At 38.1% G+C, this 17,221-nt stretch overlaps 1 long non-coding RNA gene across 1 annotated transcript in view; it reads right to left on the bottom strand.

Annotated features, from left to right (window-relative positions):
- Positions 1-559: 559 nt before the first annotated feature.
- The window catches only part of LOC134654637 (uncharacterized), a 333,016-nt gene continuing 316,354 nt past the window's right edge, over positions 560-17,221 (bottom strand). The window contains exon 3 of the long non-coding RNA XR_010097354.1: positions 560-757. This is a non-coding gene — a long non-coding RNA (uncharacterized LOC134654637). The remainder of the gene's footprint in view (positions 758-17,221) is intronic.

Raw genomic sequence — 17,221 nt, forward strand, 5'->3', positions numbered from 1 at the left:
GAAAAACTGTACTATCAACTAATTCCAATTCCTCATCCTTCACAATGACACTTGTTTGCACATGCCTAACGTTACTACTAGTGACAAACTTAATACATTTAGTCTTTTTCTCATTTAACAATAAATTATTAACATTGAACCAATTTACTACTTTTGAAATAGCATCGTTTACATCATTGTAAGCTTGTTGCTGTCGTTTGACTTTGAAAATAAGTGAGGTGTCGTCTGCAAACAACACTATATCATGGTGGGTCTTTACAAGGAATGGCAAGTCATTTATGTAGATAAGGAACAGGAAAGGCCCCAATATTGACCCCTGCGGTACACCCATAGAGACCAATGACCCCGGTGATCGCTGTCCACTCACATCGACCCTTTGTATTCTACCATTTAAGTAGGACTTAAGTAAATTCAGTGCCGATCCTCTAACTCCATAATAATGAAGTTTCCTGATTAATGTTTCATGACAAACGCAGTCGAAGGCCTTAGACAAATCACAGAAGATACCTAAAGCATCTCGTGACTCCTCCCAGGCATCGAAAATATGCCGAAAACCTTTCGGCCGGGCCGAAACTTACGAAATGGTACTTCGGACAAAGACCAAAAGTTGGGGAATAAGTAGGACAACAATATTAATACCTACATATACTGATTCATGTATATTAGGTACAGACATTAATTGGTTTATTATAAAACACAATTCCACTAATGAGGGCGCCACTGGACGGTTGACGCAGTCTTAAGAGGCTGTCAATACCTATAAGTGAATGAGATAGCACTGTCGCATGTTACTGGGCCCTGGGCAAGATAATAATAAGAAAACTAGCCTCACTTTTTACCTCAATTTACCATTGGTTTGTGTTCCACATGTCCTCTACTTCAGCTTAGCCTTTGGCCTCGCTGCGCCATGCTCGGCCTGCGGTCTCGCTTTTGAATACAATGGACATTGGTTGGAGTCTGTGCTCAACTACTTATCCTGAAGCCTTAAGCACGGCTTTGACTTCGCATGAAAGTTCGCCTCAATGGGGCACTTCGGACTTTTCGGCCCAGGTGAAAATCGGTACCCGGCCTTGGGATATTGTTAACAAAAAATTTCGCGCTCGCTGCGCTCGCGTTTTTGGTTGACCCTGTGTCTACATGTTAACTTGACTGGTGAATGAATAGAGTTAGACCAAGAAAATTCTGCAATGATTTTGATAGCATACGCAGTGCAACTAGTGCAAATGTTATTTATACGTCATAATTTCATAAAAGTTTTGACGTTTAAAATAACACTTGCACTGCGTGTGTTATCAACTTATCAAAATCGTTGCAAAATTATCTTGGTCTAACTCTAGTAATTTTCATAAAGAACTGCTTAAGTAACATCAATTTCAAGGACATTGGGTGTTGACAGCCCCATAATATGTGTGTAAAAGCGGTTTTATGACATTTTTCAACGATTTTAACAAGTCTACAAAAGTTTCGGTTTCGGTTTCGGTTTCGGCCGAAACTAGAGCCAATGCCGAACATTCGGTTTCGGTTTCGGTTTCGGCAAAAAAACATGTTTCGGTCGGACACTAGTTATATGTAATATTAGCCTGCGCTGGCAGCTTCAATCGCATAAAAGTCACTAAAAAAAGTATTTTAACCCACTTTAGGGGTTGAATTTCAAGAAATATTTTCTTAGTGAAGATCTACAAAATTTGGAAAATATATTAGACCATTACCTGTACTTACTTCAATTGTAATAATCGTAGGAGATGTCTCACGAGCAAGCGAAGCGAAGTTCTTGCAATTAACTTGGAAAACACCTGTCAGCAAGTGGCATTATATTCGTGCATTTCAACGATTTTAATTTTGTCATAGTTTGTTCCGCGATAATTTTACTTAAGTTTTTCGGACCGTGATGAGTAATCATATTACGTACTAGGTATGTAAAATGTGATTTTGTCGACTACTTACCTGAATTCTCGCAGCGAAGTACGCTGATCTAAAAAATAATTAAAAAAGCGGCCAAGTGCGAGTCGGACTCGCCCATGAAGGGTTCCGTATTTAGGCGATTTATGACGTATTAAAAAAAAACTACCTACTAGATCTCGTTCAAACCAATTTTCGGTGGAAGTTTACATGGTAATGTACATTATATATTTTTTTAGTTTTATCATTCTCTTATTTTAGAAGTTACAGGGGGGGGGGGGGGGGACACATTTTACCACTTTGGAAGTCTCTCGCGCAAACTATTCAGTTTAGAAAAAAATGATATTAGAAACCTTAATATCATTTTTGAAGACCTATCCATAGATACCCCACACGTATGGGTTTGATGAAAAAAAAAATTTTGAGTTTCAGTTCGAAGTATGGGGAACCCCAAAAATTTATTGTTTTTTTTCTATTTTTGTGTGAAAATCTTAATGCGGTTCACAGAATACATCTACTTACCAAGTTTCAACAGTATAGTTCGTATAGTTTCGGAGAAAAGTGGCTGTGACATACGGACGGACAGACAGACGGACAGACAGACAGACAGACAGACAGACAGACAGACATGACGAATCTATAAGGGTTCCGTTTTTTGCCATTTGGCTACGGAACCCTAAAAAGCAATATATTATATTAACTGGTGACCGAAGAGCTGGCGGCTACCTCGCACAACGTATCAGCATTGCGACACAGCGAGGAAATGTCGCCAGCATCCTTGGTACAATGCCTCAAGGGCCTATTTTAGATTTAAGCTCGTTTTTAATTTCTTTTAGTAATACCACTGTATACATATATCTTGTTTGTAAATAAATGATTATTTCAAAAAAGCAATATTGTTTGATGTCACGGAACCAACGTAGTTTACATCCAACGGACTCTTTAGCCCAGTATTCTTTCTTTTTATCCAGCATTCTGTCACTCAATATATTTTTAATTCATTGTGTAAGCGTTTACTGTTTTAAAGATAACAAGTGTTAAGCCGCGTCGAGACACGTGCCACTATTGACAGGCTTCGGCTCGTATGAAATCTGTCAAAATATTGTTTAAGCACCCGTGTATAATCCGATTGAATGAAACATTGTTTGTCTTTAAAGAATTAACCGTTGTCTTAATATCGCTTAAGTTAAAGGGCATTAGAGCGTATCTTCCTCTTTTACTCCAATTAAGGCGTAATTAGAGTGACAGAGAAGATGCTCGAAATTTACGAACTTCAATTTTTGCGGTGCGTAAAGCTCTTCTGTTGAAGCCGAGCTACGCGGGCAAGGTGTTCATAATTATATGCACACAACACACAGTCTTATCCTCTCAGTAAAAAATAAGTATTCCCATCATTTTGATTTCATCACCCGTTTAGACATTTTCATCTTACGACAATTCTAAGTACTTACACTAAACGTACACAAATTAAATTTATTCGACACCTTAGTTCAACCCTATTAAAAAAGAAAATGAGAGACAATTAACCCCTTGGGCAGGGTTGGCACAAATTCAAAGCTGACGGCCGCCTCCTAATGAGTTGTTAGAGCCGTGCCCGCTGAAAAACCGCACTGCCTCATTTCTAGGGATGGGAAAAGGTCGATAAAACTATTAAGGTTGTTAGAAGATGTAAAAAAAATCAAATGAATAAAATATAATATAATCAAAAGACAGCTGAGGTAGGAAGGTTGTGATCGTCGATCGAGTAAGTGCATTGTGATATACATTCAGTGAAATTCATAAATCTATGGATAGGTATACATTATATTTTGACACTTTGGAGTTAGGACATTCACTAAGTATAATCATAGCGAAAACTTATAATAATTCGACTAAAATATCTGCCACCTTCTAATGTTTTTTAAATAGAATTGTATATCTTTTCAGTTCTTATTCAAATTATATTGTATAGACGAAAAAAAATTACAAAGCGCTTCGCGGATTATTTATTTAAAGACTTTCGACACTTCATGTGAGATATCGGGCGATCGTTTTGAATGTGCTTTTTTTGCACTTTGCACGATAAACCTTGCGCTGTAGCTTCCTTGTAAATGGATGAAGCCAATAACCTTTCGGTACGAACTACGAACGTCCACTGTTCCATCTGTAAGTCAAAGGTAATTTTTCTAAGTTCTTCATTCCATCTGAAAGACAAAGGTAAATTTTTCTAAGCGCCGCTTTCACCGTCCCACTAACCCGGGATTAACCGGTTAAACCTGGAGTTACCATGGTTACCAGTACGATTTGACACTTGGTTAACGGGTTAACCCAGGATTAGTGGGATGGTGCAAGTGGCCCTACGTTCTTCATTCTATCGATACTTTGGTTACCTAACCCCATCCCTTCCACGCGTCCATCGCTCGGATGCATAGTGCCACACGGCCGCAGTAATTGGTCTCCGCCGCTGATTTTTATCTTCAATTATTGAGTTTTCACGCCAATTAAAATATTATCTGGCTTCCGGTGGAAGCGTTTGTGCGAGCCGATCTACGGCCATTCCATTTTATGTGCTTCGTTTTATAGTGCACTAGCTTTCCCGCTTCTAGTTCGCTTTATGGGTTCTTTAAATTAAAAAAACCGGCCAAATGCGAGTCGGACTCGCGTTCTAAGGGTTCCGTATATATCGGACTCACGCTTGACTGCATATTTCTAATAGGTTTTCCAGTCATCTTTCAAAATTTTAGACCCAGTATTTTCGGAGATAAAGTGGGGGAATGGTCGGACAGACAAGACCGACGCACGAGTGATCCTATAAGAGTTCCGTTTTTTCCTTTTGAGGTACGGAGCACTAAAAACGATGTTTTTTATTAGGTATATGTATTTCGAAAGTCTCGGAAAACTGGTTGAGGGCAGCGAATGACCGTTCGTTGTGGAGATCCTTGGGGGAGGCCTTTGTCCAGCTATGGAAGTCTTTCGGCTGAGATGATGATGATGATGTATTTCGAAAATGCTAGTTAACGGCCTCCTGGCCTAATCGGTAGTGATCTTCGCTAAGAAGTAGGAGGTCCCGGGTTCGAATCCCGGTAAGGGTATTTGTGTGTTCATCAAGAATGTTCCTGATAGAGTTATGGATGTTTTCGTCGTCTAGTATCCACAACAGCCTAATTTGAGTTTACTGTGAAACTCATACTGTCTTTATATTTATTTATATGAAAATCTCATTCTAAATTTATGTCAAAGTGTATAGAAGATTGCCACCAATAAATACATATTTTTAGTTTGTATTTATATTTAAGTTTTTGCAATAAATGTTCCTTATTTTAAGCTATGAATTTGTAACTTCGTAAAAAGTTATTTCATTTAAGGGTTTAGAAAGGGGTTCAAATGTCGCCCAGTTTATCGATATCGACATTAAATTGAATGAGAGTTTAATTGACTAGTTGGTTTAAATGTAATTTATTTCGATTACAATGTAGACCTTAATATAATGACGCGGCATTTCCATTAATAGTATAGAATGCTATTTTAATTGATTCTGAGGGATTGATAGGCCATTCTACGGCTGTCACATTGAGTCAGTCTTTTGTAAGTCTGTATTAGTTCAATGTGAACTTATCTCTTTCATTGTGTTGTGTTTATTTATATCTAGAGGGGTCGTATATCGTCGCATAATAATTGATTGTCATAATGTAATGTTACGCATAAAACTCTTTTCGCATATTTTTTCTCCAGCTGAAACATAAATTATTTACGAAAATATTTTGCATAGGTGGTGTAGAACAGGGTAGGTTAGGTTAGATTTTTTTATATTTTTTCAGAAATGTTAATAGTTTCAGCACAATAACAATTATGCGAAATGAGTTTTATGCGTAACATTACATTATGACAATCAATTATTATGCGACGAGATACGACCCCTCTAGATGAATTGTCATGATCAAATGAGGTTAGCCGATCGAAGTATTTTATACCTATAAATGGCGCCAGCATAGGTCCACTTGTAAATACTACGAATAGTTTTAAATTATTTTTGTTTTTATTTATGGCTTTTTTAAAACAAATCTCATAGAACAATACTAGAGACAGGTATAAAACCTATGCTGGTGCCATCTATAAAAACCTTTGACAGTTGCCAATCCTATTATTTAACTTAAATCTTACCCATCTAGCTGTCAACACAGTCATTGATAAACTAATAAAATTGAGCGCAGGAAATAATTAAAAAGGCGGATATGTAAATACATACTAACATAGGTTAATATGTAAATTTACTTGTAGGTAGGTACTAAGTAATACTTATAGAATTTCACACTCTCGAAACAATTCAGTTGGCTTGTAAAGATGTTTCTGAACTCGACTGTACCAACAGATATATGACCAACGAAATCGACCATTAAGTAGGTTAAACACCCGACAAACACATTCGCGCACTCTCTCGCCAAATATTTCATCCAATTAAATGAGAAATGGCAGAATTCGGCGTGAAGAAGAGCAATTGGGTATTTTATCGCGCGTTGACACGTCCCGTCCACCGCGACGCGACAAAATATTCCGCGCGTGCCGATATAATCGGCAGGAATATCGAATTCTATCCACTGTGGTACTAATGGAATCGATTAGCTTAGAGTTTAGACAAAGGAACACTTAGGGCCACTTGCACCATTCACTAACCCGGGGTTAACCCGTTAACCCAGTGTCAAATTGTACTGGTAACCATGGTAACTCCAGGTTTAACCGGTTGAGAATTCAGTAACCATTAAACGAATATCGCCTACTTTACGCGTCTTAGTATTATTTTGTCTAAGTAATATGAGATCCCTATTTGTTGGGAACTTTCTGATATGTAGTAAATCGCTTTTTTAAATAAAATAAAATAGGAAACCACCGTTTGGAATCAAATTCCAACTTGCTTTCTGGAATATAGTACCGGTCGCTTTCACATACTAAGTGCCTACCTCTCCTCCCTTTTGGTGTGCTGAATGTGCGAGGCTTGGCACCAAGTGTCTTTTTAAAATTGAATTGACTATTGCGTCTTATTTCAATAACCACAATGAATAGAAAAGCTCGACTTCGACTATTGGAAATCGACTTCTGTCCGAGTTCCAATAGTACCCCCACCGTCCGCTAACATTCGAAGCTCGCGTGAACGATGCCATCTCGCGGCCCGGAATCGAATACATTATCTCGGCCGAAAGAATCCCCCCGCATAATTTGTCGATACCCGTGCGATATGGTAACAAGAAACGAGAACAAATAGTAGGGCTACAGCGATGTGGAATTTGTATTGAGGTTTTCGTTTTTTAATATTGTTTGATATACTGTATTTTAGGGATTTGGAGGAGAATTTAATAACGTTCTAATGACAGCCATGTCTTGTTGCCCGACGCTAAAAATAAATTTAGATTATTTTGTCACCAGTTACCTGATTTTTTGTCGATACCGAAACCGAAGGTTCGGTTTTGTGCTAGTTAGGACCGAAACCGAAATTTCGGCCGGACCATGATTTTTAATGCTGAAACCTGCCGGAACCGAAATTTCGATAGAATACTACATACTTAATATTTATTATCTCGGAAGTTTTTAATTTTTTTTTTTTTTTTTTTTGAATGAAAAAATCATTTATTTACAAACAAGATATATACAGTGTATTACTAAAAGAAATTAAAAACTAGCTTAAATCTAAAATAGGCCCTTGAGGCATTGTACCAAGGATGCTGGCGACATTTCCTCGCTGTATCGCAATGCTGATACGTTGTGCGAGGTAGCCGCCAGCTCTTCGGTCACCAGTTACGTCAACCAGACGCAATGAAGTTTTTAATAGATAACACGTTGAAACGTATAGTTACCTATACATATACCTACGCTATGTTAAAAAAAGTGCCAAAACGTTTAAATGGATTCCACCACAAAGAAAACGTACTTGCATTATTATTGTAATTTTATTTTGAAAGTAGATAGCAGAAAATATATGTATTGCTTATTTATACTAAAAATATTCAGCGTTACTTTCGTAATACTTTATCTGAAGTAAGACCGAAGTATTAAAACGATTGTGGACGACCGCAACTATTAAAAAACTAACTAAACATAACAATTCGAGGTACGTAATTTACATCAAAATATTTTCTATAATGTTAATAGCCAGAGACGAAAATGAGGACTTCGTTTGTATGGAGAAGTGTACGGAATTGCTCCCGGTACTGTTGGTATGGCGAGAACCGGGAATTCCCGGGAATTCCCGGTTCTCGCCATACAAACTCAGTACCGGGAGCAATCCCTAGAGAAGTGGTAACACGACGACGGGCCTTTTCCTCTTAAGCTTTGTAAATACATAAAAGCTGTCAGCTCAATGCGATTCTTCGTATCCATCACAATCGAAAGTACGATTACCATTCGATTCAATCGAAATATCGACTCCATCGACAAAGGTGTTAAGAATATAAATCTTTTTGCATTTCTCAACCGCATTTGCCATTCAATTTTAGACTTTAAAACTGTGGAAATAAGGCTTTGGTTGTCGCTTTGTAGGTTTTCGGGATTATAAAATAAGTTTGTAAGCGTGTTGTAACTATAAAACTGGTGAAAAGCGCTACTCTACTAATAGTGCAGTCAGCAGCAGAAGTTGCTAAGCAGGCCAGGTGTTCAAAATGATCTTGACAGGACTTTATTGTTAAGAGAATAAGAGCGTGTCAAGATAATTTTGAACACCTCGTCCGCTTAGAAACTTCTGGTACTGGCTGTATTAGGATTATGCGAACAGAATACAATCAAATGGAATAAAGCAATGAAATCGGACGGTTTGTAAAGGTCTATATAGGGTAGTAAAGTGTACTTTTGATTGCATTAGAGAGTCCATGGAACTTGTGAGATTAACGGACTTTCAATACGGTATAACAATTCTAAACGGTATCAAATGGTAAGTATTTTGTATTAGTTCTATAGTAATTTGTCAGTAAATAAAATAAAATAAAATAAATAAGAACAAAAAAAAACTAGACTCGTCATTTTCTTTTGGGTGCTAGTACTAGTGTAAGACAAAGATAGTATGATTCTCTCTATGTATGTTTGAAATAAGACAGTCCTTTGACACACTATAATCAACTTATTGGTACGAGTCGGGATTTGAACCAACGACCTCTAGTTTGGAAGCCACTCCTTTTATCGAAATCACCAGCACTTAATCGACGTATACAGTTGAAAACTTTATCCATACTTATTGTTAAATTGCAAGACTGACAGTCATATATACAGGATGCTTCCTGTAACAGGAGCAATAAATTAAACTGAAGGCTGTACTCCTCAAACTGACCAACATTGGTTCAGCAACTTTTAAAAATAATGAATTCTTTAGACTTCCTCTTTTTCATACAAAATAAATATTGCCTTCAATGTACGCTGACATCTGTGTGTTTGACGTTGCTTGTCACGCTTTAAACATAACAAAACAAAAGTTGCTGAACAAATGTTGGTCAGTTTTAGGAGTACAGCCTACAGTTTAATTTATTGCTCCTGTTACAGGAAGCACCCTGTAGAGAACAATTTTGTTAGTAAAAGTGGAATAAAAAACTATACCTATCCTTCTTTTTGGGGTTGGAATACTAGCAAAAGAACAAGACAATATGATATTCTCTGTCTATGCTCGACCGATAAGCGACTCTTACGCAACTACAATAATTATTACAAGATTAAAGTTTGAAAGCTTTATGTAAAGTAGTGCAGGTTTTGTAGATCCGGGTACATTAGGTACATTATGTAACGTGAATGGTAAGTAAATTGGTATTCTATCTTGAAATTAAGCAAACAAAATTACCATTTCCCCTAATAACCAAAATTAATATATCTCTGTCAACTCACGCACCGTAAGTTCTCACAGAGAGTGACCTCATAAATATTTTCAAACTGTTATCATAAATATGTAGTATATAATAAAAGATTTCTTCGCAAATCAAACATTCTTTGCTACCTTTCGATCGAACTGTCGATGCCTATGTTATGCTAATGGAGGAATGCATTATGCAGCCATGAACCAAAATATTCTCATGACTTTTTTATTCAATACAATATTTTGTTCGATAAGTACAACTAATATCAAAGGAAGTTACCGAATTTATGACATATAACAGAAATAAATAAATTTACCTCGGTACCACTAAATGTCTATACTTGTTTTGTTAACCAACTTTCATCGGAATTTAACCGACTGATTAAACATTTTCATTCTAAGCTGTCAAAAAAAACGTAGTTTTTTTTAAAGTACGTGATTACATCAATTATTTTTACCCAAATGTTTGAGTAGTTTTTAGATTAAGTATTTTACGTGAGATCCTTATTTGAAGATGTACAGTCGACACCAAAAATATGTTTACACTTTTGCACCCTACTCCTTTGTAATAAGGCGCAAAATGTAAACATATCTTTGACGTCAACTGTACGAGTAATTAACCTATAGGTACATATGTAGTGTGAAGTAATTTTTGTGCAACACTATTTTGTAAGAATATTTTTTTAAAGCATATAATTAGATGCGGAGCTTTTCTGTTGCATAACGCCATCCTCACTTCATCACTATTAACATAACATTAGACTTTAGAGTTAAGTATATTATAGTACTATCTAAGTATTTATGGGCTTCCTATACCCCAGTGTGGGAAACTCCGTATTACCATACGTTATAAATTGTGCCGAAACACGGGATGGCTAATTTGTTTAATTTAGTCTGTTGATTATAATACTTTATGGTGTTTCGTAACGGTGTTTTATGATGTTAAGAGGTGGTAGCTTACCTAATTGGAGTGAAGTAGCTATTTTCTAATAGATATGGAAGCACAACATTTATCATATACTATTAAATAAGCTAAGAGTTTAGATTGTATAAATCTTCTCTTGGAACCAGCAGGTACCTACTGGAGGTCGATTTTTAAATTTCGAGCGGTCGTAAACTGTAGAAAACGGCCAATTGATATTTTTAAAATAATAGAAAGTAGGCATCTAGTGGTATATTGAACACTCGTTTTCAATTCTATTAGTGTTTAAATGCTTATAGGTAAGTAGTTCGTTTTTGTTAGCATTAGAAAAAAGGTAAACAATCTTGACGTCTTTTTATTGAGAAACATTTTTGAAAAATAAGTCACGTCAAATAAATATGTACCTAAGAATTATGAATCATATACGATTATTTACATAATTTTGTTTTCATAAGTAATAGTTACTGATTTTTAAAAAGCGTTTTTCAATTAAAAGACACGTCAAGATCGCGTAGTCTTTTTCTAATTAAAAAAAAAACGAACTATTGTAGTGGAGATATGTTGAAGGAAGCCACGTGTAAAGTGGCCCACTGATTAACAGTCCGCCGGTCGGTATCGGCCTGTCAGTTAGACCAAAAAATTGACAGTTCCGAACAACTGACAGGCCGATACCGTCCGGCGGACTGTTAATCAGTGGGCCACTTAATCGAGCGCTCGACATTCAAAAATTGGCCTCTGTTCTTCACATTTAAGTAGGTATATTTAACAACAGCACTAATCTGTATTTCATCAATCGTATACTACCTTTCTCGTACAATATTTATCAATCTATTATATATCTTTTTATATGTAAACAAAATCATTTGTTTCACAAAACAAACCCTCCATAATAGCAGTATCTGCAGGAAATAGAACAATTGTCGGCGCGGGCGCAGCCCGTAGCGCGGGAGCCGCGGTAATGTCTATGGTTAACTTTCAGGTTAGAGTGGACATGCCTTCAAATAAGCTAACAATAGGGTTGGCCGGTCGAAGTATTTAGCAGATGGCGCCATCATAGCTTGCCTTGTCAATCCCTAGAATTGTGTCAAATTTTTGTTTTTTTAATGCCCTGGATGCCAGCCGATTAAGCCAAATGTTATAGAAAATGGGGCAAGCTATGATGGCGCTATCTATGCAAACCTTTGACAGTTGCCAACCCCATTGTGTAACACTATCACATAATATATTCGGCCCGATGGAAGTCACAGCGGTACGATACCGATCTGTCAGTGTTAAAAGTGACGTTTTTTTGGTTGAAGAAATGTCACTTTTGACACTGACAGATCGGTACCGCTGTGACTTCTTATAAGGTTCGAATCGGGCCGATTGATATTAAACTTTGATATGTGTAATCGTGTGTGTAAGCCTCGGTTGTGTTGTATAAGCAGAAAAACTGGCGAACATATTTTAGTACTGTACAGCACATCTGAAACTGTCCATAAAAGTGACAAAATTCCTGTGAAACTTAATATTAATTCTGAGGACTTTTTACCTCGAAAATCGAAATATCGTTATCTGCCTCTCTATCGCTCTTGCATATTCGAGTGACAGAGAAGCAATAAAGAAATTTCGGTACTCGTTTTTCGCGGTAGAGCCAGAGGGGCTACCGCGAAAACCGAAATTCGCTAATTGCGGGGATCTTTCTCTTTTACTCCAATGAAGGCGTAACTAGAGTGACAGATAACAAAGATTTTCGCGGTTATAGTCCTGTGCTGATCCCCCATATCCTGTCTTCCGATCGATTCGTGCGTAATTCAGTCGCGTACAAACATACAGTTGAACAATATAGTATATTAGTATAATAGAACAACGGACGGACGGTCACGTGCGTCCGGCAATCAGTATAGATTGCCTTCGATTTGTGTGGCCTAGTGTTTGTTCTTGGACCTAGGCTTTAACCTCGAAAGGGCTAATGTACATTACAATGTGCAATCTGTTTGAATGGAGATTGCGTCTTTTATTAAACAAATAAAGTACCTACTGTAAGTCCACCCAACTACTTCGATATTAAACTTTCGTGAGACTTTCTTTCTTTCTTTCTTTCTTTCTTTCTTTATTTCTTCTTTTTAGGGTTCCGTACCCAAAGGGTAAAAACGGGACCCTATTACTAAGACTCCGCTGTCCGTCCGTCCGTCCGTCCGTCCGTCCGTCCGTCTGTCTGTCACCAGGCTGTATCTCACGAACCGTGATAGCTAGACAGTTGAAATTTTCACAGATGATGATGGTGCGGAACCCTCCGTGCGCGAGTCCGACTCGCACTTGGCCGGTTTTTTTCTTTTTCTTTTCTTTCGTAACTTTCTTTTCGTTTTCGTGAGTTTTGTTTCGCGATCAGTGCACGAGTTGCAGTCGCCGCGAGCACTCGAGCCTGAGGATGGACCCCCGAAGGGCCCGAAACATGTCGTCAATAGCGACTAAAAATTCAAGTGAGTGAAACCGTTGTTTCACTCACTTGAATTGTTGTTGAAACCCAACTACTTATTTATTTATAATAACCGAGTACAGCTATCATGACAGTTGCCCATTGCGATAGTGTAGCAAATATTTACATAGGATAGTCATTAATACAATTATTTCTAAGAATTTTAACATAAACAAAGTGATTTTACTGAAGTAATTCTGAGAACAATGGAACACATCAAAAGTAGTTATAGTCCAAAAGCTCGTAATTATGATCAATAATTAGGTCATTATGGTCAATAATCAACCTAACTCTAATATCTTGGTTTATATGTATACATAGTATAAAACAAAGTCGCTTCCCGCTGTCTGCCTGTCCCTATGTATGTTTAGATCTTTAAAACTACGCAAGGGATTTTGATGCGGTTTTTTTAATAGATAGAATGATTCAAGAGGAAGGTTAATGTATAATTTGTTAACCCGTGCGAAGCTGGGGCGGGTCGTTAGTATATTTATAAATAGAAGAAAAAACTGCTAAATAGCGGTAGCTTTTAGTATATACCGTAAGCAGCAGTTAAGCAGTTATCCGCCTATATACCATACTCAACCTCACCTACTAGTAAATGCACACAACCCACCGTTTTTTATAAAATCGCATTAACCATGCAAATGGTAAGGTTTACCCGTAAAGATCTCATTTCTCGTCCCATACATATGCTAATGCGAGCCATTGCTCACTAAATCGATTCCATTCGGTCAACCATTCGTTCAGCCATTCGTTCACCGGTCATCAATCACTTGGCAAGATAGAACGAGGACCCGGACGGTAGGAACAATATTTATCTATGCTTTTAGTGTTTGCTTACTTAATCTGTAAAGTTTTTTATGTATCACTATCACTACATAGTATAAAACAAAGTCGCTTCCCGCTGTCTGTTTGTCTGTCTGTATGCTTTAAAACTACGCAACGGATTTTGATGCGGTTTTTTTTAATAAATAGAGTGATTCAAGAGGAAGGTTTATGTATAATTTGTTAACCCGTGCGAAGCCGGGGCGGGTCGCTAGTTTTTTATAAACCATAAAATTAGCTGCAGACATAACTTTAAATCTTTTTTTGCAATTCAAGGCAATCTTTAAGACAAATGTCAATTTGTTAACAGATACTTACTATTAGCAAAGAGATAGTTAGATAGGTCCTACCATAGTAAATTTTGTAGTCACCGTAAATTTACTGCCATCTATCGACACCCGATTAAAACTCAAAATAAAAATATACAAAACTATCACGTGGATGGATAAATGATTTTATTATTTTTATATTATTTCGACCCATGTTCTTTCATTGATACCTAGGTATGTGTTAAAATTGTTAAATATGAAACGGTGCCGTCAACGCCATCAAGCCGAGTATAGGCCAAAGGTGTGTGCGCCATCTATCCGAGAATGTTTTTTCTTGATTTCCGAGGCACGTTTCTTCCTCAGACTTTATTCGTCTTATACGGAGTTACATATGTCGTTGCTATTAGTATGATGATCTTATAACCTACATTATTTGCAAAAAGCAAATGTTTTACTAGTTTCGGCAGTGACAATTTTAGTAACTCATTCACATCTTAAGCATCCAACTAATTTCCAAATAACCACCTTAGTATATCTACAGTTAAAAATTGGAATACAAAGCACCATCACTAAAACAATCCCGCTTTCTAACGGCCATCTAATCATCGCCAATTATTAGTCAGTCCAGTTACCCCCGCAGTATGGTTAATACATACATGATGAGGGTTATTAGGCAATACGGCTCGGAGCGGTAGCTCGATGTGCCAATCTTTTCCTGACAAGCTAGGCTTACACTGGCATGTTCAATTATTTAGTTTAAATAAGTATAGTTTCGTAAAGTATAGGTAGTAAAAAATTATATAAAATTCCTAAAAAAAAAGGGTAGTTTACGTAACTTTAGGGCGCGTGTACACGGTGCCGCCTCCGCGCCGCCGCCGTGCCGCCGCCGCACGGACTCGTGTACACGGTGCCGCCTCCGCGCCGCCGCCGCGCCGCCGCCGCACCTTCGCGCTATGTACACGAGACGCGTAAAGCCCGCCGCCGCGCCGCCACCGCGCCGCCGCCGCACTTTCGCGCTATGTACACGAGACTCGTATAGCCCGCCGCCGCGCCGCCGCCGCGGGTTTTACGCGTCTCGTGTACATAGCGCGAAGGTGCGGCGGCGGCGCGGAGGCGGCACCGTGTACACGCGACCTTACTTAAAAATAAAATGGTCCAGCTATGAAAAAGAAAAACAGTTAAGATAATTTTATTTGCCTTGGTTCCAAAATTGTAGCTTTACGGCGAACAAACAGAAATGAATTTTACAGTGTTGAAAGGGGTTTCATAAAGATAAAAAACATTAGCTTAAAGAATGGCTCACGTTATACCGGGCCGACCGGGCCGGAGCTTCCGGCGCTTACTTTTCTATGACAGATGACAGGTGATCACGTGGTGCTTTCCATAGAAAACGAAACACCGGAAGCTCCGGCCCGGACACGGCGCGGTCTAACGTGAGTCATCTTTGATCAAGGAAGCATAACCTGATTCTTGAAGCTGGCTACATAAAAACCATTTATTAAGTATGCAAGCGCCCTAACGCGTTTACGTAAATGTTGCTTTTATAGCGTTTTCCTATAAGTAAGAAAGTGTCACACGCAAAAAGCGTCCATGTAAGCCCGGCTGTGGCAATCTACTATTAAAAGGAGTCAACGCACCCGTATGTGTGGCCGCAGAACAGTGCAGAGGGTGCACTTTGCAGGACAGATTGATTTTATGGAATTCTCGTTTACAGAAAGGTAAATACCTACGTCCATATTTTTGAGTTATACATGTAATACTTGTAATATCTGTGTTCAATCTGTTTCTTTAGTGAGACAATATTGATAGGAATAGGAATGAAGGAATTTCAACGCCATTTTGCGATATATTATACCTAATATATCGCAAAATGGCGTTGAAATTCCTTTGCGGCCTTTCCTTTTTTGAGTCTTTGCGGAAAGAGAAGAGTCGTGGAATGTATTGTGCTCCATACATCCCAAGACTCTTCTCTTTCCGCACAGCCTGTATGTACAGTATTTACCTACGAAAATCCATCTTTTTAAGAAAAATAAAATCATATACCACCAAAAAATTAATTTAAAAGATAGCCAAGTTCATTAAGGGTTTCGCTATTAAAAGAAGTGAGATCTATTTGGCAGTTTTTTGCTTTTTCGCTAAAATAAAATGTCACAGCTTTTGGATCTCCAAGAATACTATGTGTGACTACTCAAAACCCCAAATTAAAATATTTTATAAAATAAATCGAATAGTTCCCTAACGCTGCGTTTTACGTAAGCGAACAACTCGCGAACGCGAAACGAAGCGGCGCGGCGCGGCGGACCCACGGCGTTCGCGTTCGCAACGAGATCGCCCACGTAGGACACTTCTAATAAGCATCAAAGGATTGATTCACCCCGCGCCGCATCGCTTCGCGTGTTGTTCGCCTACGTAGGTAGTAGGTACGCTGCGCAAGAGCACTTTCTGTTTTCGTAAGCTCTGTCGCAGGTATGTGGCATGTAATAATAACAACAGCTACTGTTTACCAGCTCAACCGGCTAACCACTATGAGCGACAACTTGCGGAACTCTACAGAGTGATGTTAACCACTTGCGGAACTGTACTGAGTGGCGTTAACGACCTATGATTAAATAGAGCTACGTTTATAGAGCCATACAAAGTAACAAAAGTTATATTTCTAAATAAATTCTAAATGTTTACAAACATTTTACATGACAGCTATTCCATATAAAAATAAAATTGTCATAGCGACCAACATTTGACGCTAGAAGTATAAGTTACCTAGTTCATGGCGATATGTATACTCACACTACGTCAAGCCTTAATTAGGTATTAATCTTTATTTATCATTTTGACCTATATATTTGTGAGAAAGGGATTAAAAAAAACCGGCCAAGTGCGAGTCGGACTCGCGCACGGAGGGTTCCGCACAACAAAAAATAGAGCAAAACAAGCAAAAAAACGGTCACCCATCCAAGTACTGACCCCGCCCGACGTTGCTTAACTTCGGTCAAAAATCACGTTTGTTGTATGGGAGCCCCACTTAAATCTTTATTTTATTCTGT

This window comes from Cydia amplana, chromosome 15 (assembly GCF_948474715.1).
Source record: "Cydia amplana chromosome 15, ilCydAmpl1.1, whole genome shotgun sequence".
NCBI classification, from domain to species: domain Eukaryota; kingdom Metazoa; phylum Arthropoda; class Insecta; order Lepidoptera; family Tortricidae; genus Cydia; species Cydia amplana.